This window comes from Artemia sp. Qi Xiang Cuo, chromosome 5 (genome assembly GCF_049724085.1).
Source record: "Artemia sp. Qi Xiang Cuo chromosome 5, ASM4972408v1, whole genome shotgun sequence".
Classification (NCBI taxonomy): Eukaryota; Metazoa; Arthropoda; class Branchiopoda; order Anostraca; family Artemiidae; genus Artemia; species Artemia sp. Qi Xiang Cuo.
The window spans coordinates 80,968,255-80,995,347 of record NC_142798.1 but is presented as its reverse complement, the minus strand read 5'-3'; the positions used below and the strand labels follow the sequence as shown (position 1 = coordinate 80,995,347).

At 36.0% G+C, this 27,093-nt stretch overlaps 1 protein-coding gene across 1 annotated transcript in view; it reads left to right on the top strand.

The window, feature by feature from the left end:
* The first annotated feature begins 6,045 nt into the window (after positions 1–6,045).
* The window catches only part of LOC148952607 (ubiquitin-conjugating enzyme E2-17 kDa-like), a 90,023-nt gene continuing 68,975 nt past the window's right edge, over positions 6,046–27,093 (top strand). Inside the window, exon 1 of the mRNA XM_089089983.1 lies at positions 6,046–6,357. The gene's annotated coding sequence lies outside the window, so the exon portion shown is untranslated. The remainder of the gene's footprint in view (positions 6,358–27,093) is intronic.

The following is a 27,093-nucleotide window of genomic DNA, read 5'->3' as shown; positions in this document are numbered from 1 at the left end:
ACGCGCTACCTTGGTCCACCCTTACAAACACAAACACATAACTTCAACTTCACAAAATCCATTTGCCTTCTCTCTTCCACCAGTGTCTGTGCTACTAATTCCACCACTTGGCTCTGGATCGGTCGTCATCAACACGTCTCTACTGTAGAACCACCATGGTGTTGATCGTATAGCATCCGCATTAGGTTTTGATAGTTGAAGTCCCCAAGATTCTTAGACAATGATTGTGCGCAGCAAAATCAAAAACAAAATTTTCTCGCTCTCACAAATTTACATTTGAGAGGAGCAGAGGATCAGTTTCTGGCACATTTGATGATGCCAGCCATCATGAAAAATTGGCTGCACTAGCCTCTTAATTTCCATCTGTGGAAACAACCCCACATCTCAATAAAAAAGTAAGTTGCCCTTTGGCATAATTTCAAATACTATATGGCCGAACACGCAAAGGCCTGTGAAAACGATAAGGATAATGGCAATTCAGTAAAATTTTGAGCACGCCATGAATCGCCTTGTTTCTGGTCTTTCTCCCCTGGGATAAATAAATGCAGAATATGCATTGGTCCTAATTGAAAATGACATTTGGATACATCTCCCACTGAATACAATTTGCCGGAAATAATTGTCGGTTCCCATGAAGAATAAAAACTATGAATAGGGCTACTGGATAAAGGTTTGGGTGAAATGTGAAGTGACCGGGAGGCAATATCCCCCAAGGACTCCAGATCAGAGAGGCAAAATCTCGGTAAAGGAGTCACAATTTGTCCGCACACTTACCATTGAGAGGAAGAACAACCCTTTGCAAAGGTCGACAGGGATCTCCCCCGCAGAATTCCTCTCCCTCACAAAAGAGTGATATATCTTTTTGAGTATACCGTACTACCCTCAGGGTTCTTTCCAAGTTTTACCATACCAATTCAACATTAAATATCTCGCACCTTTCCCCCAACCCGTTTTAGGTCATTCATCTCTATTTTGTAATCATCTTGTTTTATTCCCCATCCTTGACTTCTTTCCCCCCTATTATTTATGTTATCAAGGCACAGCCCATCCAACATTTTATTTTTCTCTCTATTATTTATGTTATCAAGGCACAGCCCATCCAACATTTTTTTGTTTTTCACCACTGCTGGCTGAATCGCCAAATTTTGTCTCTTTTTTACACTCCTCTTTTCATCTCTACTTTTCTCAATTTTGTCATTCGCGCAATATAATAAATCATCGTTAAATCTGATTTGGACTCCAGTGTCCACCATCTTTGACTGTATTTCTTCATTGTAGCTCCGTTTAATATCTATTTTCTCTCTTTTATTTCTCTTTACTCTTACCGCAGTAGCAAATATTTCGTCATCAAATGGGAATTGAACTCCGACATTTGGTTTTTCATATTGTACTAAAATTTCTCGAACTTTCCGAGGAAAAGCGCGTACAATAAATTTCGTTTCATTTTTCTTTCGTACAATCAGTGTTTCATGTTGTCCTGTACTTATTAGTGTCTCATATTCAATAAAAGTGTTCTGAAGTTTTCTGTTTTCTGCATATTTTCCTGAAAAATCATTTTCGCGCGTCTTATTTTCAATATTATGTTGTCTTTTTACTTCTACATCCCATTTCTGTGGATTATCAATATTTCGAACACGCGTATCAAGCATTTGGCTTTTCCGACAAGGTAGCGCAGCCTCCCAATTTGTTTTATGGGCCGGTCCACCTCCCCCCGTAGTCAACGGTGTTGTATATTTTTCCGTCATAGCGTAATTTTGTAATTTTCCCACTGTTAAAGAAGTCGCTTCTAACGATAGGAGATTTCCGATATCCCCAAAGTCTCCTCCTACTAAAACATCGACTCCTAGCGTAGGTACTAAGCCTACTTTTATAGTTTTTCTCTGGACCGTACCTTCCTTATTTGCAATTTCTATTCTTACCAAAGCAGACGGGCATTGGTGCTTATCTCCATAATAAAACACTGTTGTAATATTATTTTTATGGTTTATTTCTGTCTTTTTAATTAAGTCCATTCGCACAAAAGTTTGCTCGCTCCCTGTGTCAATTACCATTTCGGTCAATTTTCCGTTTAATTTTTCTTCTATTTTGTGTGATTTCAAAAACTCGTCAATATTTCCTTTATTATGGGCTATAGCCCAATCTGTTCTTTTATTGGTTACTTTCTCTTTTGTATTATGGTAACTTTTAAAAAAGGCTCTGAAGAATCAAATTTTAATGGATTAATAGTTATTTTGACCATCCACTATGTCATCTTACCGATAGGGTGGTGCAGTCTCTAAATTCTCTTTTTGGAACGATTTCCACCTCTGCCTTGTCCACGAAGCTGCGTTATTTTCCGTTTTAGTACTTAATTATTAATAAATTTCTGATAACATCTCATTCACTGACATTTCTTTACAGGTTTTCATTTTTTTCAAATGAAACACATGATGTATTCCATTGGCTTGACTATCTTTTTCAATTTTGTCTATACGGGCCTGATGACGTATTTCATTGACTTGACCATCTTTTTCACTTTTGTCCATACGGGCCTGATGAAGTATTTCATTGGCTTGACTATCTTTTTCAATTTGATCTATATCATCCTGTAATGTTTTCATGTACTCTAGGTATTTTCTCTCAAAGGCCTCTATATTAGCCTTCCTTTCCATTTTCCTACTTTTTCTATGGGCTTCACTCGCCCTTCTCGGTCTTGAGTTAATCTCATCTCTGTCCGACATAATTTCAAAATTCTGTTAACTTCAAATTACTTCTTCAGTCTAAATGAAAATTCTCTCACCCATGTAACTTCCGGTCTCTCACGAATAATTGCTGCGTGTCAATTAGCCTGTTATTTTTGCACACTAATTAGTTGCGCGATATATTGATTCGTAAATTTTTCTATTATGATCTAACAAGGCACAGCCCATAATAGATCTTCATAATTCTGTTAGTCGATTCCGTATTTTTTTCTCTTTATATGTAATCACAATAGGCTACTCTGTAGGCTAAATTAACTTGTCTCTTCGAAAACACGGAATTCTTTTAATACCAGGTTTACTGATAGGACCTTTTCTTGCTGCCACCAATGTTGGGGTTGATAGCCACCACTGCCACCAATGTTAGGGTATATCCCTCCGCTGTCACCAATGTTGGGGTATTTAGCCAAAAATATTATACCGGTAGGCCAAGATACCACCAGTGTTATAGTGGTAAGCTACAATGCCACTAGTATTGGCGTGGTAACGTACGGGTTTCACAACTTATTGGAGAGGAAAGCCCCGGCCCCAAATTATAATGTGATGTCCGCGTCTACCACACCGGTTCTGCAAATATCGGGTTTGGTACTACCCTATTTACAGTATACCCTATCCCAGGGTATGATAACGTGATCGAGCGGTCTAATGGCCAAATTCTAAGGTCCAAGGGTGTACCCAAACCCGGGTCACCACTAAAAATCTCCAACTCTCCTTGGTGGTAACGAACCCCCCTGTCAATATAATAATGACGGTATCTCGTAACTCTGTTCCTACCCTGCCTGGGTTCTGGTAAAATTAATACACAGTTTGTAGAAAATACCTTACTAGTATTCTTCCAAACGGTCACATATAACAACCAAAAAATATGCTTCCCCGAACGGGGTCTAAATGTTGAGTAACTCAAAAATAATATTATGTACACAAACTTTGCATAGGGGTGGACCTTCGCTTGGCCCAGCCAATCTTCTCGATTCCCATTCAAAACCCATTCTACTTTTTCTTAGCTTTATCTTTCAATGACTCAAACCAGGAAGTCCAAAATGGAATTTAGTTCAAAGCTTACTTATTGCAAAACAACTATAGTTTAGCAACGAGACTTTAAATCGTCATTGAAAATTATACTATAGGCAAATCTAAGCAAATGTAATTACGGAACGAAAACAGGTCATTTATCTGAAAAGAAAAGAAACAGGGGTAGAACCCCAACAGATAACAATTTGCAGCTCAGAGATCTTAATTCTTTGTGCCATTAATTTTTGAACACACAGAGCTCGCATGAGTCAGATGAATAATTTTGTGGTATTAGGCTTGGCTTTCTTTAGCACCTTGCATTTAAAGCTGTAATACGCATAGTTTATTGCATATTTAGGCAAGGTTTTGCATGGATTATCGTTTGTGTTCACGCGGGGGCCAATACGTCTCGAGTACTTAATCAATCTATGTCCATTTTTTAAATTTAGTGTTGTAATGGGTTAATTGAAGGAATATCTGTAAATCTTTTTCAATACTTCTTTTAACAGCTAAGATATTGGATCAAAGTTGAAATTTTTGCAAAAGTTGAATATTCCGTCCAAATATCCGCTCAGCTGTAATTTTGTGCAGCAATTCCTTAAATAAAATTTATATTATAAGACTCAGGACTGATAGAAAGGTGGAGTTTCAGTCAGACGGGTTACAAATCTGCAACAGAACTGGCTTTTATGAAGTAGAAGCTATCCTGACTCTTGTTTTGCAAACATCTTTCAACATAAACGTACCTTAACACGTCATTCTATTAAGAGGATTGTTTTACGTTCTGTTTTTCTTTTGGAAGTGTTTGTTCATTTAGATAAGTAGATGTTTAAGTCATTTTTAGAAAGATTTCTATTTTGCGGTCATAAAAAGAAGCAAAATGGACTAAGAATCTATAATGGTAAAATGGTGCTAAATACATGCTCTGTTAATTCCAAGCTGATCCATTATTAAAAACTCATGTTTCTCGTCACGAATCGGTACAGCCAAATCTTCTGCCAACTATTGTTTTTAACTTGATTAATATCCTTTGTTTCTAATTCACATGACCTGACTGGAATTAGTAGAACAAATTGGTGGCTCTGCCAGATAAAAACATATTTATATTTTTTTTTTCAGATGGATATGTTAGAAAAACTATTCAATAGGGGTTTTTCAAGCATTTATTGCCAAAATAAAATATAAAAAATAAAGAAATATTGAGCCAAGCAATATTTGCTTTGAATCTACCATACCTTTCTGAAGAGCTTGTCCTTCATAAATTTTGCTCTAAATGATTGAAATTTAGAAAGAAATCTTAGAATCTCCAATTGAACATAGATACAAGAATAAAATTATTGCCTTTTATTTATAATTCAATAATTTTGTTTAGATTTCATCAGTACATTTATGTGGTTTTCCGTTTGTTTTGAAATCAAAATCAAGGTTTAATTTGGTGTGCACTTTTGAAACAATTTAAGATTAAATTGCTCATACCCGCTCAAAAGGATCATAATTTTTTTTTTACAAAACCTCGCACAAATTGAAGACGGCTTATGTACTAAAGGGCTGGGCACATGTAGCTGATTTTGGGAACCGATTTCAGTAGCTCGGTGGACAAACGATAGTGATAAGAAAAACTTATTGAAAGAAAAAGTTATTACGGGAGATTTTCAAAACTAAAAATCATGGACACAAATAGTCAACTGGAGTTTAATAATAGCTGCATCATTGATCTCAGCTTAGTTCTCATTCTAGTTGCGAGGTCTTTCACAACAGATATCTCTGGCTGACTATGTATTTTCCATTTATTTGTATCCCTATTTTTTGTAATGATCACGATAAAAATCGGCGCTGATTTTATAAATCGGCGCCGAAAACTAGAAAATATTTCAAGCTTAAATCAAAGAGTATGGGAAACTATAGTTTTCCATACTCTTTGGCTCTAATCGACGCCAATTTCTTTTAAAATCGGCACTGATTTGGAAATCAGTTCCCGAAATCAATTACGTGCGCCCAGTCCTTAAAGCCGAGATTTGCTTATTAAGATTTTTTTGCCCCGTAACTTTGCGTTATGAATTAGATTGGCCAGATCGGGTGCATTTGCACGATTCTGGTGCTTTTCTGAGGCGGTTTCGCATTGAATTTTTTTAATCGGCGCATTTTGTTTAGGGGAAAAATCATTCATTCGGTGCATTTTCACTAGAAAAAAGAGCTTTCGGCGCATTTTCACTTTTAGACGGCGCAACTTTAGACCAAGCAACTTGCAACACCGTTATGGTTTGTGGAAGGAGGAGAAGGAACGTAAAAACAAGTAGGGTATAGAAATCGACATCTATCATCTTATATTTGAACTCCTAGAGTCGAAAGATCTGCTGAAAGATATCTGAATATATCTAATAAATATGAGGCAATCAAGCCAGTAGCTCTGTAGCCCACAGAGTGAAGCAAAAGGAAAAGGGCTAAATAGTGTTACTGAAAAGCCCGCCTGCTGTTAAATAGAAGAAGAAGAAGAATTCCTATTTGGTCTTTCAGCCAGTTTATCCTGTAGGAGTCTCAGCTATTACTGCAAGAAGTTTATAGACTTATGAGTCTTGACTTATCTTGCATAAGAAGGATTTAGGCTAAGGTATTTAATGTAGGCCTAAAATAAGATAAGCTTCTAGCCTATAGGTATAGGCTAGAGTATGCACACTGGTTTCCAGCACATATAGACTTGATTACTCTTTAATTGCTTATATTTACCTCGTTAATTACATAATTTTGGAAATTTTAATAGTAAATATTGAGCAGTTCATATTATTGACTTATGAATAGGCCTAAAGTAAATAGGTCTATAGGCTACCACTTGATGCCTTTTTAGGCTATGCTCTTTCTGAATATAATAATTACTTTTGGCAAATTGAACTTCACTCTCACTCTTATATATACCAATACAGGGTATATATTGGTGAATATTCACCAAATCATATTATTGAGTTACAACTAAAGTGAATATAGCCTACCACTTGATGCCTTTTTTTATGCTCTTTACAAACATAATAATAATTTTTGTCGGATTTGAATTTTAGCCCCCATCCCTATATATACCAATTCAGGGCATATATTTGCACATTAGGGGATGAGGGTGATTTTATTTCTGATGTAAATAAGATGTAAGATTAAAAGGTCCCCTTACCCCCTACTATTCGAATATATACCCTGAATTTGTATATATATAAGTTGGGGCTAAATTCATTTCCAACAAAATTATTGTTATACCTGAAAAGAACATAAAAAAGGTTTCAAGTTATGTATTTCACTTAGTTGCAACTTATAAATATGATTTGGTAAATATTTATCTATATATTTGTACATTAGGGTGGTGAGGGTAAAGTTAAAACTTACCTCTATAGTCAGAATTGCATTCTGAATCTAAATGCAACATTCATTTGCATCAGAAATAAAATTTACACCCCATCCCACCCCTAATGTACAAATACCAGTAAATTTTTGCAGTTTGTATTATTAACTTACAAATAAAGTGAACATACCACTTGATGCCTTTTTAATGCTCTTTACAAATATAATGTTGCAAATTCAAATTTACCCATTCCCAGATGTGCAAATATATACCCTGAATTGGAATATACCATGAATTGTTGACAGCAAAGTTTCAAATAACAAAATTTGGTGCTATTTGTTGACAGCATTCAACAAACTTGAAACAGTAAGAAAATTTTTTATATTTGAGTTGCCAAATAAATAAGATTTGAATTGTTATAAATAAGTATTTTTGGAATATGTTACTCTTGAACAACTTATTTATAAACTAGTGATATGTTTTTAAGCACTTTTCAATAACTTAAATAGTGTTGATAACTTCCTTGTGTGGTTGCAAATTCAGGGTATATGTTTGCACATTAGGGGGTTGAGGGTAGGTAAATTTGGATTTGCAATAGAAGCAATTATTATATTTGTAAAGAGCATAAACAAAGGCATCAAGTGGTATGTTCACTTTATTTGTAAGTCAATAATATGAACTGCAAGAAATTTAACCAAATACATACCCTGAATTGGTATATATAGGGGTTGGGGGTAAAGTTCAATTGCATCAAAAGCAATTATTAAATTTAGAAAGAGCATAAAAACACATCAGTTGGTATGTTCACTTGGTAAATTTCTAGATGGTCCTATAATTTAGCTAGGATGAAAGTGAAAACATCATTTGATGCCTCTTTCACAATTCAATAATCACTACTTTTGCAAATTGCATCTTGAGCCCTTAAAAAGGCCCTAAAGGTATTTATATGAATTATGAAAGAGCATAAAAAAAGCATCAAATGAAGTTTTCACTTCATCCTAGCTAAATTATATGGCCCACTGCAACCATACTGTAAACTTTACCCCCCTAATTTGCAAATATATACCCTGAATTATTGATGGCAAAGTTTTTAATTGCGAAATTCAGCACTATTTTTGTTGACAGCATTTGAAAAAGTTTGAATCAAGTATTTTGCAGGTTAGGTTATAACTTCTTTGTGTGGTTACAAAAATGAAATATCTTTGGGGCCCCTTTAAGGGATAAAGATGCAATTTGCAAAAGAAGTGATTATTGAATTATGAAAGAGCATAAAAAAATGTTTTCACTTTCATCCTAGCTAAATTATAGGGCCACCTAGTAATTTATCATTCACTTAGTTGGTCAAACTTTGTTGATCACTTTGTTTATTTGTTGGTCAATAATATGAACTCCTCAATATTTACCATTCTAACATTACTAAAAACATGAGGTGTCAGAACTTTCATAGTTTGAAAGTATGCCATTTTCATCTTGTGTCAGAATTAACTAAACTCTTGAGTTGCATGTAGGCTTATGCACTAAATTTGATAAATTTGCTGTTTACAACATAATTTAGCATAAAATTCTAGTTGTAGCTACTTTTTGCTATCTTTGAAAGGGGTTAGTTTAGGAATATGAAACTTTCAGGGATGGGTCTATAGACTAAAGTATGTCCCAGGAAGGTACTATGAAGTACCTACCTCCACTCCTTCTCCCTCTAGAGGGCCCTGACTTTAATGATCTTTGAAAATCTTTTTATTATAAAAGTGAAACCTTTCAAAATAGATCTCCTGCTTAAATGAAGTACAACAAAACTGTTTTGATCCTCACAACTTTGCTCAATCCTAATTTATAAGGTTTGAAAGATCTGCAAATAAGTTTCAGGCTCTTAAAAAAACAAAACTCTACATATATGTTTTCTAAATTGGCCCTAATATTTTATAATTAGGACTAAGGAAAATAATGATTACTATTCTGGAATCAGTTACAAATGACAATTTTTTTCTCACTAGCCAGTTTATTTTAAAAACATGCTTTTAAACCTTTGGTGACTATGGGCTGTTTAGAGCCCTTTTGGGGCTCAAAACAGCCTATTATTGAGTACCAAAGGCCCTCTTCTAAGGGAGAAACTATAGTAACAAAGAGTAGCAAGTCTACTATTTAGCTCTCAAATTAATAGCTTTCCCAAAAATATTACCTTAATTTGCACTTTGGAGCAAAATAAGGTCCATGCTGGATCTGTTTTGCTCCATGTCAATGATAGTAATTTGGAATTTCACTGTGTATGGGCCCAGTGATGTTGCATTAGTTGGCAGCTGAGAAGGATGGGCTGTTCCACTTATATTTCCATGGCTTATTGTTCCATTTTTTGTATTGCCAGAACCTTTAGAGTTGTAGCTCATTCTACCAACAGTTCCAAATTTTGATTGTGCATTATCCTATGTATTGGCTTAATACTAACTTCCCCAGACATAATCTGTATAATCTGTTAGTTTCAGAAGATGGGTTTCAACCTGCTTGTTGCTGCTGAATTTCAACCTAGGCTATTGCTAGTCTAAGGAATAATAATAATGAATACACAAACTGCATCACAAACATAGAATTTCAAAGATATGCTAATGTAAAGATCTGCCAGAAAAAAAGTATGAGAGACTAGGCCTATATTTATTTACCCCAAAAGATCATAATTCTAGGAAAATCATGGCTCATATTTGAGAGTTGTGGAACAGTTTCTCCTTTCAGGAACTGGACTTCAGTTTCAAATTTGAATTGTAAGCCTGACCAAAATTTGATTTTGGGAAAAATAAATATATACCCTAAGAAATAATCAGTACACAATTGAAATTTGACTTGCAGTCCAATTTCCAGTTACAGATACTGGATCACTAGTCTTGAATTGAACTGCGAGTCTCATGAAATTTATTTTTTGGCATAAAAAAAATATAGGTAGAAACAAAAATTAACACACTGTTCAAATTTGTGACTTGAATTTAAACTGGAAGTCTTAATATTTTGATTTTTTGGAGACAAAACACTTCTAAAGGGTGCTACAAAACATTGTTAATATTTGGCATTTGGAGATCCTTGTTTATGGAAAAATCTGAAGGTGAACATATTCAAAATTCTATAAATGAGGGAGGGACAAGGTGAACACAATATTCACTTTCACTTGCAGATGTCCCCCCCCCCTCTTAGGTCCAATGTATAGCTATAGGACATGGGATTGTACAAGACTAAAAAAACAACAAAATTCTTATTTTATAATATGCAGCTTATTTTTATTAATCATGTTACCATATTACCTTAAGTTGCAGCTTGGATCAATCTAAAGATCTCTCCTTGTGAAGCTCCAGAGTTGTTGGTTGAAGTTGTTTTCTGTGTTAATTAGTGACAAGGTGCAGTTGGATTAGGAGAGAAAAAATGAGTTTAATTTAATTAAAGCATTGACAAAGAAAAAAACAAAAAGAGAGAGAGAGAGAAAAAAAAAACAACCACATTAATTAATAAAAAAATTTGAATATTTTGACTCCAGATCCAGGAACCTTTATCAATGGGGAAAAAAGAAAAAGAAAAAAAGGTTAAATTAAATGCAACATATAAAGGAAAAAAACAAACAAATAAATAAAACTCACATCTTAATAACCTTCAAAATACTGCAATTGATAAAAGCCTGAGTAATCAGAGGCAACGCTGTAGCGTTGCCTATAGTAAAGGCCTTACGGCTCCAGTGTTTTATTATTTATTTATTTTTTCCCAGAGGCACTTCATATGGAAGGGGTTGTCGTGGAAGCTTCAAAGGGGGCTCATTAGATTGGAAATTGAGAGTTCTATCATTTCCCCAAACACATCTAATCAACATTTTGAGATAGCCATTTTGTTCACCATAATTGATTTCCAGATAGAAAATATATTTTTGAGGAGGATACTCCCCCACAACCCTCAGGGCAAGGGTTTTAAGTTATGCCCTGGGGACATATAAGGTTATAGAAGGTGTTGTTGTAGAAACTTCAAAACAGGCTCATTCGATTGGAAATTAAAGAGCTAGTGCCCTTTTTAATACTTGAAAATTATTGGAGGGCAACTACCCCCCCCCCCCCCCACGCCCATCATTCCCCCAAACACATCCAATCAAAATTTTGAGATAGCCATTTTGTTCAGCATAGTTGATTTCCACATAGAAAAAATCTTTTTGAGGAGGATGCTCCCCCACAATCCTATGGGCAAGGGTTTTAAGTTATGCCCTGGGGGCATATAAGGTTTTTATAGAAGGCGTTGTTGTAGAAACTTCAAAACATGCTCATTTCGATTGGAAATTAAAGGGCTAGTGCCCTTTATAATAGTCGAAAGTGATTGGAGTGTAACTAGCCTCCTCCCCCCCCCCACACCCATCATTTCCCCAAACACATCCAATCAAAATTTTCAGATAGCCATTTTGTTCAGCATAGTTGATTTCCAGATAGAAAATATATTTTTGAGGAGACACTCTCCCACAACCCTCAGGGCAAGGGTTTTAAGTTATGCCCTGGGGGCATATCAGGTTTTTATAGAAGGCATTGTTGTAGAAACTTCAAAACAGGCTTATTCAATTGGAAATTAAAGGGCTAGTCCCCTTTTTAATTGTTAAAGGTGATTGAAGTGCAACTAGCCCACCCCCCCCCACGCCGGTCATTTCCCCAAAGACATCCAATCAAAATTTTGAGATAGCCATTTTGTTCAGCATAGTGGATTTCCAGATAGAAAATATGTTTTTGAGGAGGACACTCCCCAAAAACCGTCAGGGCAAGGGTTTTAATATATGCCCTGTGGTCATATAATTTTTTTATAGAAGGCGTTGTCGTAGACACTTCAATAAAGGCTCATTTGATTGGAAATTCAAAGGGCTAGTGCCCTGTTTAATAGTAAAAAGTGATTGGAGGGCAAATAACCCCCCATGCCCATCATTCCCCCAAACACATCCAATCAAAATTTTGAGATAGCCATTTGGTTCAGCGTAGTTCATTTTCAGATAGAAAACATGTTTTTGAGGACAATCCCCCACAACCCTCAGGACAAGGGTTTTAAGTTATGCCCGGGGGGCATATAAGGTTTTTATAGAAGGAATTGTCATAGAAACTTAAAAAAGGCACATTCGATTGGAAATTCAAAGGGCTAGTGCCCTGTTTAATAGTCAAAAGTCATTGGAGGACAGCTAGCCCCCCCCCCACGCCCATCATTCCCCCAAAAATAACCCATCAAACTTTTGAGATAGCCATTTTGTTCAGCATTGTTGATTTTCAGATAGAAAACATGTTTTTGAGGACAATCCCCCACAACCCTCAGGGCAAGGGTTTTAAGTTATGCCCTGGGGGCATATAAGGTTTTTATAGAAGGCGTTGTCATAGAAACTTCAAAAAAGGCTCATTAAAGTGCTTAAATTAAAGTGCTAGTGTCCTTTTTAATAGTCAAAAGTGATTGGAGGGCAACTATCCCCCCCCTCCCACGCCCATCATTTCCCCAAACACAACCAATCAAAAATTTGAGATAGCCATTTTGTTCAGGGTAGTTGATTTACAGGTAGAAAATATGTGTTTGAGGAGGGCACTCCCCCACAACCCTCAAGGCGAGGGTTTTAAGTTATACTCTGGGGTTATATAAGGTTTTTAGAGAAGGTGGTGTTGTATAAACTTAAAAAAAGGCTCATTCGATTGGAAATTCCAAGGGCTAGTGCCCTTTTTAATAGTTAAAAGTGATTTGAGGGCAACTAGCCCCCCTCTCACGCCCACCTTTTCCCCAAACACATCCAATAAAAATTTTGAGACAGACGTTTTATTACACGTAGTTTTAAGTTCTGGAAATTATGTCTTTTAAGACTACAAATTCCCCAAAGGCATTAGGGCAAGGGTTGTAATATTAGGGTTCTCTGAATTCTTCAAATTATTTTTTATGGAAGGGATATTTGTATAAATTTTGGAGGTGGCTCATTTGATTAATAATTGAAAGCTCTTGTTAACTTTTTAATATTCGAAAGAGACTGAAGGGTAACTAATACCTCTCTCTTCTCAAAGCCCTAAATTCATCAGATAAAAATTTTGAGATAGACATTTTGTGAAAATAGTTCATAGTTCTGATAACAAGAAAATCCGGGGTCAACACAGCCCACCAGGGCCCAGGGGTTGGCGTTGTAAGTTATGCCCTGGGGCTTAACTTATTAAGGGGGGTTTATAACTTATGGGAAGGGGTTTTGGGTGGGAAAAACACATAGGAAATCTATTATAATTATCCAATTATAAGCTTAAAACACATACTCTGTGTTAAATGCAAAATTGCTTTGGCACACAAATTCCTAGTAAGGTCAATTCCAAACAGTCGTGATCCCTTTGTGTCAGCAAGTGAAATGGTCGAAACCCCCTTATTGGAGCTATTTTTTCAATCCATTCATTGTTATTAATCGCTGTCCACAAGTTATGCAAGCTGTCTATGGTTCATATATAAAGTTTTTATCAAAGAGGTAATCGTATAGACTTTGAAAAAGCCTCATTCGATTTTAATTGAAAGTTCTAGATCCGTTTTTTAAAGGCAAGAATAATTGGACAATAAGAAGCCCCCCCATGCAATAAAAACTTGAAACTTTTTGCAAAAGTTTCAAAAACGAACAAAAATTAATTAAAAAAAACTTTCCGAAAATTAAGTTTTTCAAAGAAAAGTAAAGGCCATTTTAAACTTAAGCTCAGTAGATATAAATACCTGTTAAAATTCAAACTCAAAACGACCAGAAATTACTATTAAAGAATAAATATTAAATAATGTTAAAGGATGAAACCCAAAACGAAAAGAAATTAAATAAACAATCGTAGCAAAAAACATACAACAAGTAATAATATAAATGAATAAATAGATCTTAGAGCGAATAATGCATCGATTGAATATGAAAATCAAGCTTAAAACGAAAACAAATATTTTGCTATTAAAGTAGAAATGAAACTTAAAACGAACAGAAATTAAATAAACAATCAATGCGAACAAACATACAATATATATTAATGTAAATGAATAAATAAATCTTAAAACGAGTGAAACTTAAATTGAATATGCAAATCAAGTTTGAATCAAATAAAAATTACTACAAACAAGAGTTTGGGTATTGTCTCACTGCAGAAGCCTAAAACCTACTGCGTCATTGGCGCTTTACTGAAAACAATTCTTTGAAATATTTTCACTTTTGTAACTTTAAGAGATCAAACATTAATTAAGATTTTAGGGAATAAATATCAGCATATGTATATTAAATTGACAATGGACATTTTTTTTTCAGTAAACTCATTTGAATTATTTTTCAGTAAAGTACAAATTATATTCTGGCTTTTAGAAAGCATAGGGGTTTGGAACCCCACTCACATTAATTTATGCTCGTTTTGAGTTTGACTCTAATATTTATTTTAATTTTTGTTAGTTTTGGGTTTCATTTATTTATTGATACTGATTTGGGGTAGTTGTATGCTTGGTAGATTATATGATAGTCCGGACGCCAGGTGTTGAAAATGTGAAACATACCACGACGGAATGGGGCTGCTACGAGAATTAGCCTACCCTCCACCCCCTAAATTGACCATGCGGATTCAAAAATACCAATTGCACTTGCTTGCGAGTGGCGGAACACTCCGAAACTTGACATTTTATTATATTTTGGTGTTTCGTGCAAGAAAATTCATGTTCCACAAAGTTTGAGATGCAGTTTTCCGCTCAAATAGAAATGCCTAGAAGTCATAGAATGTTTTCATAACAAACTAACACGATTAGTTACAAAAAATGGCAGAGTTAAAAAAAATGACAAAACTATATGAGTCTTGAACAGTCTTGAAAAGTATAAACAAAATCAAATTGAATATTAGATGTATAATGATATTAATTGTTGAAAGATCCATCAGTTCAAGATTTTTTTTTTCACTGTAATATTTATTTTTATTTCAATGCTGTAAGAACTGAAAAATAATAAATTTGTAATATACGAGTAATTCGTTTTCAGTGAAGCACCAATGACGCAGAAGGTTTTAGGTTTTTACAGTTAAAGAAGGGGGCAGTATCCAAATTTTGCTTGTAGTGAAACTATATTTGTATTGACCAATCTTGAAAAGAACTAATAAACTAAACTGAATATTTGATGTATAATGATATTAATTGCTAAAAGATCATCAGTTGAAAATCTTACTGTAATTTTGACAATTTTTTTAAGTATTAAGTACAAAAGAAAACTTTTGTAATATAATTCGTTTTCATTAGAGCACCAATGACGCAGTAGGTTTTAGGCTTCTGCAGTGAGGCGATACCCAAGCTCTTCTTTGTAGTTATTTTTATTCGATTCAAACTTGATTTGCAAATTCAATTTTAGTTTCACTCGTTTTAAAACTTATTTATTCATTTACATTAATATATATATTGTATGTTTGTTCGCATTGATTGTTTATTTAATTTCTGTTCGTTTTAAGTTTCATTTATACTTTAATAGCAAAATATTTGTTTTCGTTTTAAACTTGATTTTCATATTCAATTTAAGCATTACTCACTTTAAGATCTATTTATTCATTTATATTTTTGCTTGTTGTATGTTTTTTGCTATGATTTCATTTTTAATTTTCGTCAGTTGTTTGGTTCATATAGTGTCCAAATGTAATTTCCAGTTATTTTGTTCTTGAATTTTAACATACATTTGTATTTGTTGCGCTTAATTTCAACATTGTGTTTGATTTGCTTTTGAATCACAGTTTTTCGGAGAGTTTTTTTTTAATTAACTGCACAGAAATGACAAAGATTTGTGTGTGGTACATCAAATTGTGTCTCAAATTGTGACAATTTTAGATTGACAATGAGATCTAGCACAAATGAAATGCTGTATTTATTTGAAAGAATTTACTTAAGACCCCAGGTTATCACCCATAAATAAAATAACAAGGTTAAGATTATTTGAACTATAGAGGCAATATATGTTTAAATATGGCAACAGGTCAAAGAAACTTGTGTATTAAACATTAAATGGATTTTTTTTTTACTTGCTAGTTTAGCTGCAGCCCATTGACTTTTGCCTGTTTTGACCTCATCCTGACTTTTGCTTGCAGGGTTATCACTTTTTTGGGAACTATTATGGAACTCACTACTGTTAGAAAATTTTACTTGCCCCCTAGTTAGATTATTATAAATTGGATTCATTTTAAATTCCCCTTCATCTCTATTAATACTAATTCCCCCATAGATTTTTTTCTTGATTTCAGTAATTTCTCTAAAACTTTGCAAGAGTCCTATAGACATGTTTACAATTTGTTTGATCAAATAAAATATTATGATGAGGAAAATCAAACAAATGTATTGCTACAGCTGATTCAAACATTTCCAGTTTTGGATTGTATTTAAGTTAGCAGTCTATTGAATTTTTATGCTACTGTAATGCATTTTTTAAATTTTGCTGTGTTCTTCCTACATAAAATTTACCACAAGAACAAGGAATTTTGTGCACCTCCTTAATATGTTTTTTGGAATCTTATCTTTTCCATTATTTAGTAAAAAACCTATAGTTTGTCTGGATTTGAATGCTGTTTTTATATTATATTCTCTTCTTAATATATGTGACCAAATTTGAATATATGGTAAAGTTATGTAACTTGTTTTTTGATTTGAAACAACTTCTTATATTCTTACTGGCTTCATTAACTTTTTTCCTTTTTTTTATTATTTGAGAAACCATCTTTTTGAGGTATCCGTTACCTATTAAAATCCTTAATAAAAAAATACTTCATGACTTATGTATTCTAGTGATGCTAATTCTAATACCCTATCAACTAAAGAAATAACCACTCCCCTGTTTACTTGGATTGGATTATTTGACATGAAAGACAATAGCAGTTTTTTTGGTTTATTTATGGGAAATTGAAAAGCTAATTAATTATTTCTATGGATCCAGCTATCCAATAATGGTAACTTTTTCTCTGTTTCTTTTTCAATTGTAAAAACTAATGCCTCTCTTGAATTATCTAAATGTTCCAGAAAACCTCCAATTTTTGATTCACCACAGTTCCATAATTAAAATATCATCCAAATATCTTCCACAAAATTTAGGTTAAAAAAACTTATGTTTCTACAGTTCAAGTTTCTGTATATTCTACATAAATGTTTTCTAACAGAAGACTTAAAGCCCCCTCCTCCCCTATTGACCTCCCAGACCTTTCAACTATACTGAACAAGATGGGTATCTCGAAATTTTGATTGAATGTGTTTGGGGAAATGATTAGTGTGTGAGAGGGGCTGGTTGCCCTCCAATTACATTTTACTATGAAAAAGGGCAGCTCTCTCATTTTCCGATCAAATGAGCCATTTTCAAAGTTTCTACAACAACTCCTTCTATAGAAAGTGCCCTAGTCTAAAAAATAAAACATTATGCCCACATTGCTCTCTACTTAGGCAGCACTATTGTGCCGCCTATGATGACAGTATTTTGGAGGTTATTGAGATATGAGTTTTATATATTTATTTTTAATTTTTCTTTATATGTTGCATTTAATATGGTTTAACTTTTTTGTTGTTGTTGTTGATAAAGGCTCCCAGATGTAGAGTCAAAACATTTAGATTTTTTTTATTGATGTGTTTTTTTTTTCTTTTCGTTGTGTTGTTTGTCACTGCTTGTTTACATTAAACCCACTTTTCTCTCTTAATTTTTTTGTAAACGGAAAAACAGTGTGGTCTAAGAAATTATTTGCAGTTGGATGATCAGTATTTTGCCAAAGGGGACCACTCAGCCTCCAGCCTTCACTTGAGAATGTCAACAGATTCAGCCGTAACTGTGTCTTTACAGAGATTATTTCAACTGTTGACAGTTTTTGAGGGAAAGAATTGAGTGCCAACTCTGGATAGGGTAGGCTGTTTAACAAGTTTCGGATAATGACCTCAAGCTCTTGAGTTAGGACCAACAATACGAATTAATGCCGGGAGAGTATTAGCCGTCATTAAGTGCTCCATTTTTCCAAGAATGCGAAAAAATAAAGTCAAATAATCTTCCAAGCATAAAACTGCCACAAATCACCATTAACAGATAAATGAAACTCAAAACAAACAAAAATTGCAGTAAATAACCGAGTCAAACTCAAAACAAGAAAAAATTAACATGAATAGGGCTGATAACCCCCATGCCTTCTCAAGACCAGAACACAATTTGTGCTTTACTGAAAAACAAACAAACAAATGACCATGCATTGTCAGTTAATTGACATATACTGTCATTTCTTTGTTAAGGTTTTGATAATTTTTATTTATGAAATTAAGAAAGGTGAAAACATTTCAAATGTATTTTTTTTTTCAGCAAAGCACAAATTGCGTTGTGGTCTTGAAAAGGCATAGGGGTTATCAGCTTTTGCTCATGTTAACTTTTGAAAATATTTGCATCATAATACTACTGCTTCTACTCCTACAACTACTACGTACTGCTACTACTACTACTGCCACTAAAGCTAAGCCTACTACTATTAACTCTACTCCCAGTGCTACTACTGCTGATGCTACTACCACTGGTAATAAACCTAAAGATATTAAGGCGAAAATTTTGGGCAATATTGTAACTGTATTGAAATAAATCAAAACACACTGTCCCCATATAGGTTGTCAAGAGGATATATCAGCAATGCTTCAGGACTGTTTGATGGTATTAAGTTAAAAATATCATTATGTGTAGAAAGGGATGCTGGAAAAAACGGTGCTATTTGCATACTGCTACTAATGCATACAATTATTTGTATAATTGTAAGTGATTCTCTCAAATCACTTTGGCTCTTAAAAAGAGCACTACAACTCCCAATTTAATATCAAATGAGACCCATCTGAATTTAATGCAACCACCCTTTCCATAAAAACCTTATATGGCCCCAGGGCATAATTAAAGCCCTTGCCCCAGGGCTCTTTGGGTTGTGCCAACCCTGGAAGCATTTTTATATGTTATTTGGACTATTTTAAACAAAATTGCCGTTGTACACTTTCAATCAGATGTATTTGGTTTAAAGAGGGATAGTTGGGGGGGGGGGGGGAGGGTACTACTTGACCACCATCACTATTGACTCTTACAAGGGAACTAGAAATTCCGATTTCAACCAAATGAGCCAACTCTAAAGCTTATACAACCATCCCTTTCATAAGAACCTTAATGCTCCAGGGAAATAACTTACAACCCATGCCCTGAGGCTTCGGTGGTTTGCATCAACCTCAAAAGCCTTGTTATATGATATTTGAACTATTTTGAATAAAAGGACTGTCTCAAAATATCTATTGGTTACATCTCAGGAAAACACAACGTGTTTGTGTATATGTGTGGAAGGGGGGGGGGGTAGCTGTGCTCTGATCACTTTGACCCTCAAAAAGGGCCCTAGAACTTATGATTAACAATCCAATGAGTCTCCTCCAAAGCATATACGACCACCCTTTTTATAACAACTTTATATGCCCCAAGGGCATAACTTATAACCCTTTCCCTGAGAGCTGTAGGGGAGGGAGGGGTTGTCTTCTTTACAGGCATAATTTCCAAAACCTTCAACTACGATGAATAAAATTGGTAAATGCCCTCCATCACTTTTGACGCTTAAAAAGGAACTAGAGCTTCCAATTTTCATGCATATGAACCTCTTCTAAAGCTAAACAACAATCGCTTCCATAAAAACCTTGAGTACCCCCCGGGCATAACTTACAGCCCTTGCTCCTAATCTTTGGGGTTTGTTTCAACCCCAAAAACCTTGTTATATGATATTTAGACTATTTTGATTAGACTGGCTGTCTCAAAATTTCTATTAGATGCATTTCACGAACATACAACGTGTAAGTGTGTTTCTGGGGGGGGATAGGTGCCCTCCAATTACTTTGACTCTTAAAAAGAGTACTAGAGCGTCTGATTACCAATCCAATGAGGCCTCTCCGAAGTTTATAAGACCACGCTTTCTATAAAAAACCTTATACTCCCCCAGGGCATAACTTACAACCCTTGCCCTGAGGGCCGGGGGGATTTGTTATCCACAAAGACATAATTTCCAGACCTTTCAAATACCTTGAACATAATTTCTACCTCAAAATTTTAATTGGAAGTGTTTCGGGAAATAATGGGTGTGGGGGTGGGTCATTTGCCCTCTGATCACTTTTGACTAATAAAAAAGGCACTAGTCCTCTCAATTTCCAATTGAATGAGCCCTTTTTGAAGATTCTATGACAACACTTTCTATAAAAACCTTATATGCTCTATGGGCATAACTTAAACCCTTGTCCTGAGGGCTGTGGGGGGGGGGGGTTTGTCATTCTCAAAGACCTAATTTCCAGAACTTTTAACTATGTTGAACAAAATGGCCATCTCAAAATTTTGATTGGATGCAATTGGGGAAATGGTGGTACGAGAGGGGGTTAGTTGCCCTCCAATCACTTTCAACTATTAAAAAGGGCACTAGCACTTTCAATTTCCAATCGGATCAATCCTTTTTGAAGTTTTTACAATCACCCTTTCTATATGAACTATAAATGCCCCCAGGGTATAACTTAACACTCTTGCCTTGAGGGTTCTTGGGGGTTGGATGTCATCCTCAAAGACATAATTTCCGGACTTTTCAACTATGTTGAACAAAATGGCTATTTTAAAATTTTGATTGAATGTGTTTGGGGAAATGGTGGGTGTGGGATGGGGTTTGTTGGCCTCCAATCCCTTTTGACATTAAAAAATGGCACTAGCCCTTTCAATTTCCAATCAAAAGTGCCCTTTTTGAAGTTTCCATGACAACCCTTCAATACAAAGTGCGCTGGCCAAAAAAAAAAAAAAATACATTGTGCCAACATTGCTCTTTACTTAGGCAGCGCAATAGCGCTTTTGATACCTTATAGGCCCCCAGGGCATAACTTACCTTGCTGTGACAGCTGTGGGGGGGGGGGGGGTGGTTGTCAACCTCAAAGACATAATTTCCAGTCGTTTCAATTACATTGAACAAAATGGCTATCTCAAAATTCCGATTGGATGTGTTTGGGGAATTTTGGGCAAAAGAGGGAGATTAGTTGCCTCCCAATCATTTTCGACTATTAAAAAGGGCACTGGCCGTTTCAATTTCCAATTGAATGAGCTGTTTTCGAAGTTCCTATGACAACAAATGGCCATCTCAAAATTTCTATCAGATGCATTTCGGGGGAATACGAGGTGTGGTGGGGGGTATCCAGCCTCCGATCAGTCTTGAGTCTTAAAAAGGGCACTAGAACTTCTGATTACGAATCGTATCAGCCCCCTCCAAAGTTTATACGATCACCCTTTCTATGTATACCTTATATGCCCCCAGGGCATAACTTAAAACTCTTGCCCTGAGGGCTTTGGGGGGATGGCTATCTCAAAATTTTATTGGATATGTTTGGGGAATGGTAGGCGCGGGAGGGGGGTTAGTTGCCCGTCAATCACTTTCAACTATTAGAAAGGGCACTGGCTCGTTCAATTTCCAGTCGAATGAGCTGTTTTCGAAGTTTTTTTGACAACAAAAGTAGAAGGGCCTTATTGAGTCCCGTACGTACACCAAATATGGGCATAGAGTCATTAGGGAGAACACGTGGTAATGTCAGTCCCGTACGTATACCATATATGGGCATAGCCTCCCTGGGGAGAACACGTGGTTAATGGGGTCAATGACCTCTTTTTCCAATGTGTCAACAACAACAACATCAACCTTGACATTCGCTGAGAGCGTGCCAAAAACAACAATAACAACATCGACCTTGGAACACCTGTGCTGTCGACCTCAATTCACCTATCGTGAATCAATAATTCCCCTTAGAAACAACAAATTAATTCCCCTTTCTTGACAGATCAATCAACCAATGACATCATCTGTCAGACTTTAAAAATTTTCGCATAGAAACGATTCTCTAGGAATAGATCCAAGTCATTAATGTCATTGCCTCGGAAACAACTCTTTTGGTCGAACTCCAAAGGATATTAATAGCCAAAGGCCATGGAAACAATTCTCCAAGAAACATCTTAGCGATGAATTGTTTTAGCGCGGGAATCAGGTTTCTTATTAATTTGAAATGCATTAGCGCAGAGATGCCAAAAACAAAAGGAACACGCTGAATTACGTTTAGGGATTATTTGGGCGAAACTGTTTTAGACAGGTTATGGAACTATTTCGGCGAAACAGTTAGAGACATTTTAAAAGATGATTTTTGAAGATATTTTAGAAGAGAATTTAATGGTGAAACTCTGTGGTCGTTATAATACACAAGTTTCATTTGAACAGTGTTGTGAGGTCCTCTAACCCACCCCAAAGGGTTCCAATCCTCCTACCCCAACCCCGAAGGAAGCCCCCGGTCCTCAAAGGCCCCCCAAGCTCCCAAAGGGCCACCGGCGCCCCCAAAGACCCACCCAGACCCCCAAAGGCCATCCCCGGGCCCCCCAAAGGCCCATCGAGCTCCCAAAGGACCAACGGGGTCCCAAAGGCCCTCCACCGGTCCCCAAATGTCCCCCAGGCCCCCAACTGCCCCCCGGACCCCCAAAGGCCCTCCCTGTGCCCCAAAGGCCCTCCCTGTGCCCCAAAGGCCCTCCCCCGGCCCCCAAAGGTCCCCCGGACCAGAGAAGCGCCGCCGGGATGCGCCGTGGGCCAGGAAAGCGCCGCAGGATGTGCCGCAGGGATGCGCCGCGGGTCAGGAAAGAGCCGCAGGGGATGCGCCGCAGGGAGGCACCGCAGGAAAGTGCCGCAGGGATGCGCCGCAAAAAAAAAGTAAACTAAAAAGTAAAAATTTCGAAATGTTATCCTCCAAACTCCCTCCTCAGACACTCAAAGGCCCTCCTCGGGTCCTCAACGGTCCCCCGGGTTCCCAAAGGGACAACCGGCCCCCAAGGGTCCCCCGGGCCCCAAAGGCCCTCCCCCTGTCCTCAAAGGTCCACTGGGCTCCCAAAAGACCACCCGGCCCTCACGGGCCCTGGATCCCCAAACGCCCTCCCTGGGCCCCAAAGGTCCTCCCCCGGTCCCCATACATGCACACAAAAACTTACACACACACGAAAACTTACACACACACACACACAAAACTTACACACACACACACGAAAACTTACACACACCCACACGAAAACTAACACACACACTCCAAAACTTTCACACACACACACAAAAACTTACACACACACACACACAAAAACTTACACATGCACACGAAAACTTACATGCAGACAAAAACTTACATGCACACAAAAACTTACACACACACACACGCAAAACTTACACACACACGCCAAAACTCACACACACACGCCAAAACTTACACACACACAAAAAATTACACACACACACACACACACAAACTTACACATGAACACAAAAAAAACTCACACACACACACACAAAAACTTACACACACAAACAAAAAACATCCAAACAACAACAAGAAAAATTACAAACAAACCCAAAAAAAAAAACAAAAACAAACTAAAACACACAAACACACAAACACACAAAAACACACACAAACACACACACACAAAAAAAAACACAAAAAAAAACTAACACAAAAACAAAATTATACACACACACACAAAAAACTTACACACAAAAAAACTTACAAACACACAAAAAACACAAACTTACACACACACACAAAAAAATTAAAACCACAAAAAAAAAAATAAACACACAAAAACATACACACACACACACAAAACTTACACCAACACTCAAAAACTTACATGCACACAAAAACTAACATGCACACAAAAACTTACATTCACACAAAAACATAAACACACACAAAAACATACACACACGCAAAAAAACTTACACACACACACGAACACAAACACACACACACGCAAACTAACACACACACACACATGAAAACTTACACACACACATGAAAACTTACACACACACGCCAAAACTTACACACACACACACAAAAACTTACACACACACACACACACACAAACTTACACAAGCAAACGAAAACTTACATCCATACAAAAACTTACAAGCACACAAAAACTCACACACACACACACACACACACACAAAACTTACACACACACACACACACACGAAAACACACACACACTCAAAAAAATACACACACACAAAAACTAACACACACACACACACACACACACAAAAACTTACACATGAACACAAAAAAACTCACACACACACGCATAAAAACTTGCACACACACACACAAAAACAAAACTAACACACACACACACTAAAACTTACACACACACTCCAAAATTGACACACACAAAAACTTACACACACACACACATACACCAAAACTTACACATGCACACGAAAACTTACATGCACACAAAAACTTACATGCACACAAAAACTTACACACACACACACAAAACTCACACACACACACACACGAACACTCACACACACACGCCAAAAATAACACACACACAAAAAATAACACACACACACACACACACACAAAAACTTACACATGAACACACACGCACAAAAACTTACACACACACACACTCACAAAACTTACACACACACACACTAAAACTTACACACACACGCCAAAACTTACACACACAAAAACTTACACATGCACACGAAAACGTCCACACACACACACAAAAACTTACACACACACGCCAAAACTTACACACACACACACACACACAAAAACGTACACACACACACACACACAAAAAAACTTACACAGACACACTAAAACTAAAATGCCCACAAAAAAGAACATGCACACCAAAACTTACACACACACACAAACACACACACACACACACACTAAAACTCACACACACACTCCAAAACTTACAAACACACAAAAACTTACACACACACACACACACACACACACAAAAACATAAACAAGAACACAAAAAAAACACACACACACACACAAAAACTTACACACACACACACACACACACAAAACTTAAAAAAAAAACCACCAAAAAAAACAAAAAAAAGCACAAAATAACACACACAAAAACTAACACACACAAACACAAACAAAAAAACATACACACACACACACAAAAAACTTACACACACAAAAAATTACACAAACACACAAACAAAAAAAAAACTTACACATGAACACAACAAAAACTCACACACACACGCACAAAAACTTACAAACACACACACACACGAAAACTTACAAACACACGCCAAAACTTACACACACAAAAACTTACACACACACACACGAAAACTTACACACACACAAAAAAAACTTACACACACAAAAACTAAGACACACACACAAACACACACAAACTTACAAACACACAAAAAAAAATAAAAAAAAAAAACAAAAGAACAGACACAAAAAAACTTACACACAGACACAAAAACTTACACCCACACGCAAAAACTTACATGCACACAAAAACTTAAATGCACGCAAAAACTTACACGCACACACAAAAACTCACACCCACACGCCAAAAATTACACACACACACAAAAAACTTACACACACACAAAAACTTACACACACACACACACAAACTTACACATGCATACGAAAACTTACATGCACACAAAAACTTACATACACACACACACACACACGAAAACTTACACACACGACAAAACTTACACACACAAAAGCTTAGACACACAAAAACTTACACACACACACACACAAAAACTTACACACACACTCAAAAACAAAAATGCACACAAAAACTAAAACACACACTAACACTTACACACATGCACAAACACATACACAAACACAAAAACTAACAAAGACATCCGAAAACTAACGCACAAACACACACACACAAAAAAAAAACTTAAACAAGAAAACTAACACTAACAAGCAAATAAAAACTTAAAAGCACACGAAAACTAACACACACGCACAAAATCTTAAACTCACACACAAAAACTAAAACACACAAACACTAAAACGAACAAACACACACTAAAAATTACACACAAACACACAAAAACTTACACACACACAATAAAACTTACACACACACACGAAAACTTACACACACACGTAGAAAATTACACACACATAAAAACTAACACACACACACACACACAAAAACTTACACATGCACACGAAAACTTACATGCACACAAAAACTTACATACACACAAAAACTTACATTCACACAAAAACTTACACACACACACACACACACACACAAAACTTACACACACACACGCGAAAACTTACACACACACGCCAAAACTTAAACATACACAAAAACTTACACACACACACACACACAAAAACAAACACAAGCACACGAAAACAAACAATCACACAAAAACATAAACACACACACACACACACACACACTCACACACACAAAACTCACACACACACACACACAAAAACTTACACACACACGCCAAAACTTACACACACACAAAAACATACACACACACACACACACACACACACACACAAACAAAAACATTAAAACAACAAAAACACACACACACACGCACAAAAACTTACAAACACATACACACACACACAACTTACACACACACACACACGAAAACTCACACACACGCCAAAACTAACACACAAAAAAACTTACACACACACACACACAAACTAACACACACACACACAAAAAAAACTTACACACACATATAAACACACACAAACTAACAAACACAAACACAAAATTACACCCACACACAAAAGCTAAGACACACAAAAACTTACACACACACACAAAAACTTACACCCACACGCAAAAACTTACATGCACACAAAAAATTACATTCACACAAAAACTTACACACACACACACACAAAACTGACACACACTCACACAAACTAACACCCACACACCAAAACTTACACACACCAAAAAACATACACACATCCAAAAAAACACACAAACACATAAACAAAAAATAAAACAAAAAAACATATAAAAAAAAAAACAAAAAAAAAAACAAAAAAAAACACTTACACATTCACATTAAAAATTACATTCACACAAAAACTTACACACACACACACGAAAACTTACACACACACACACGACAAAACTTACACACATAAAAGATTAGA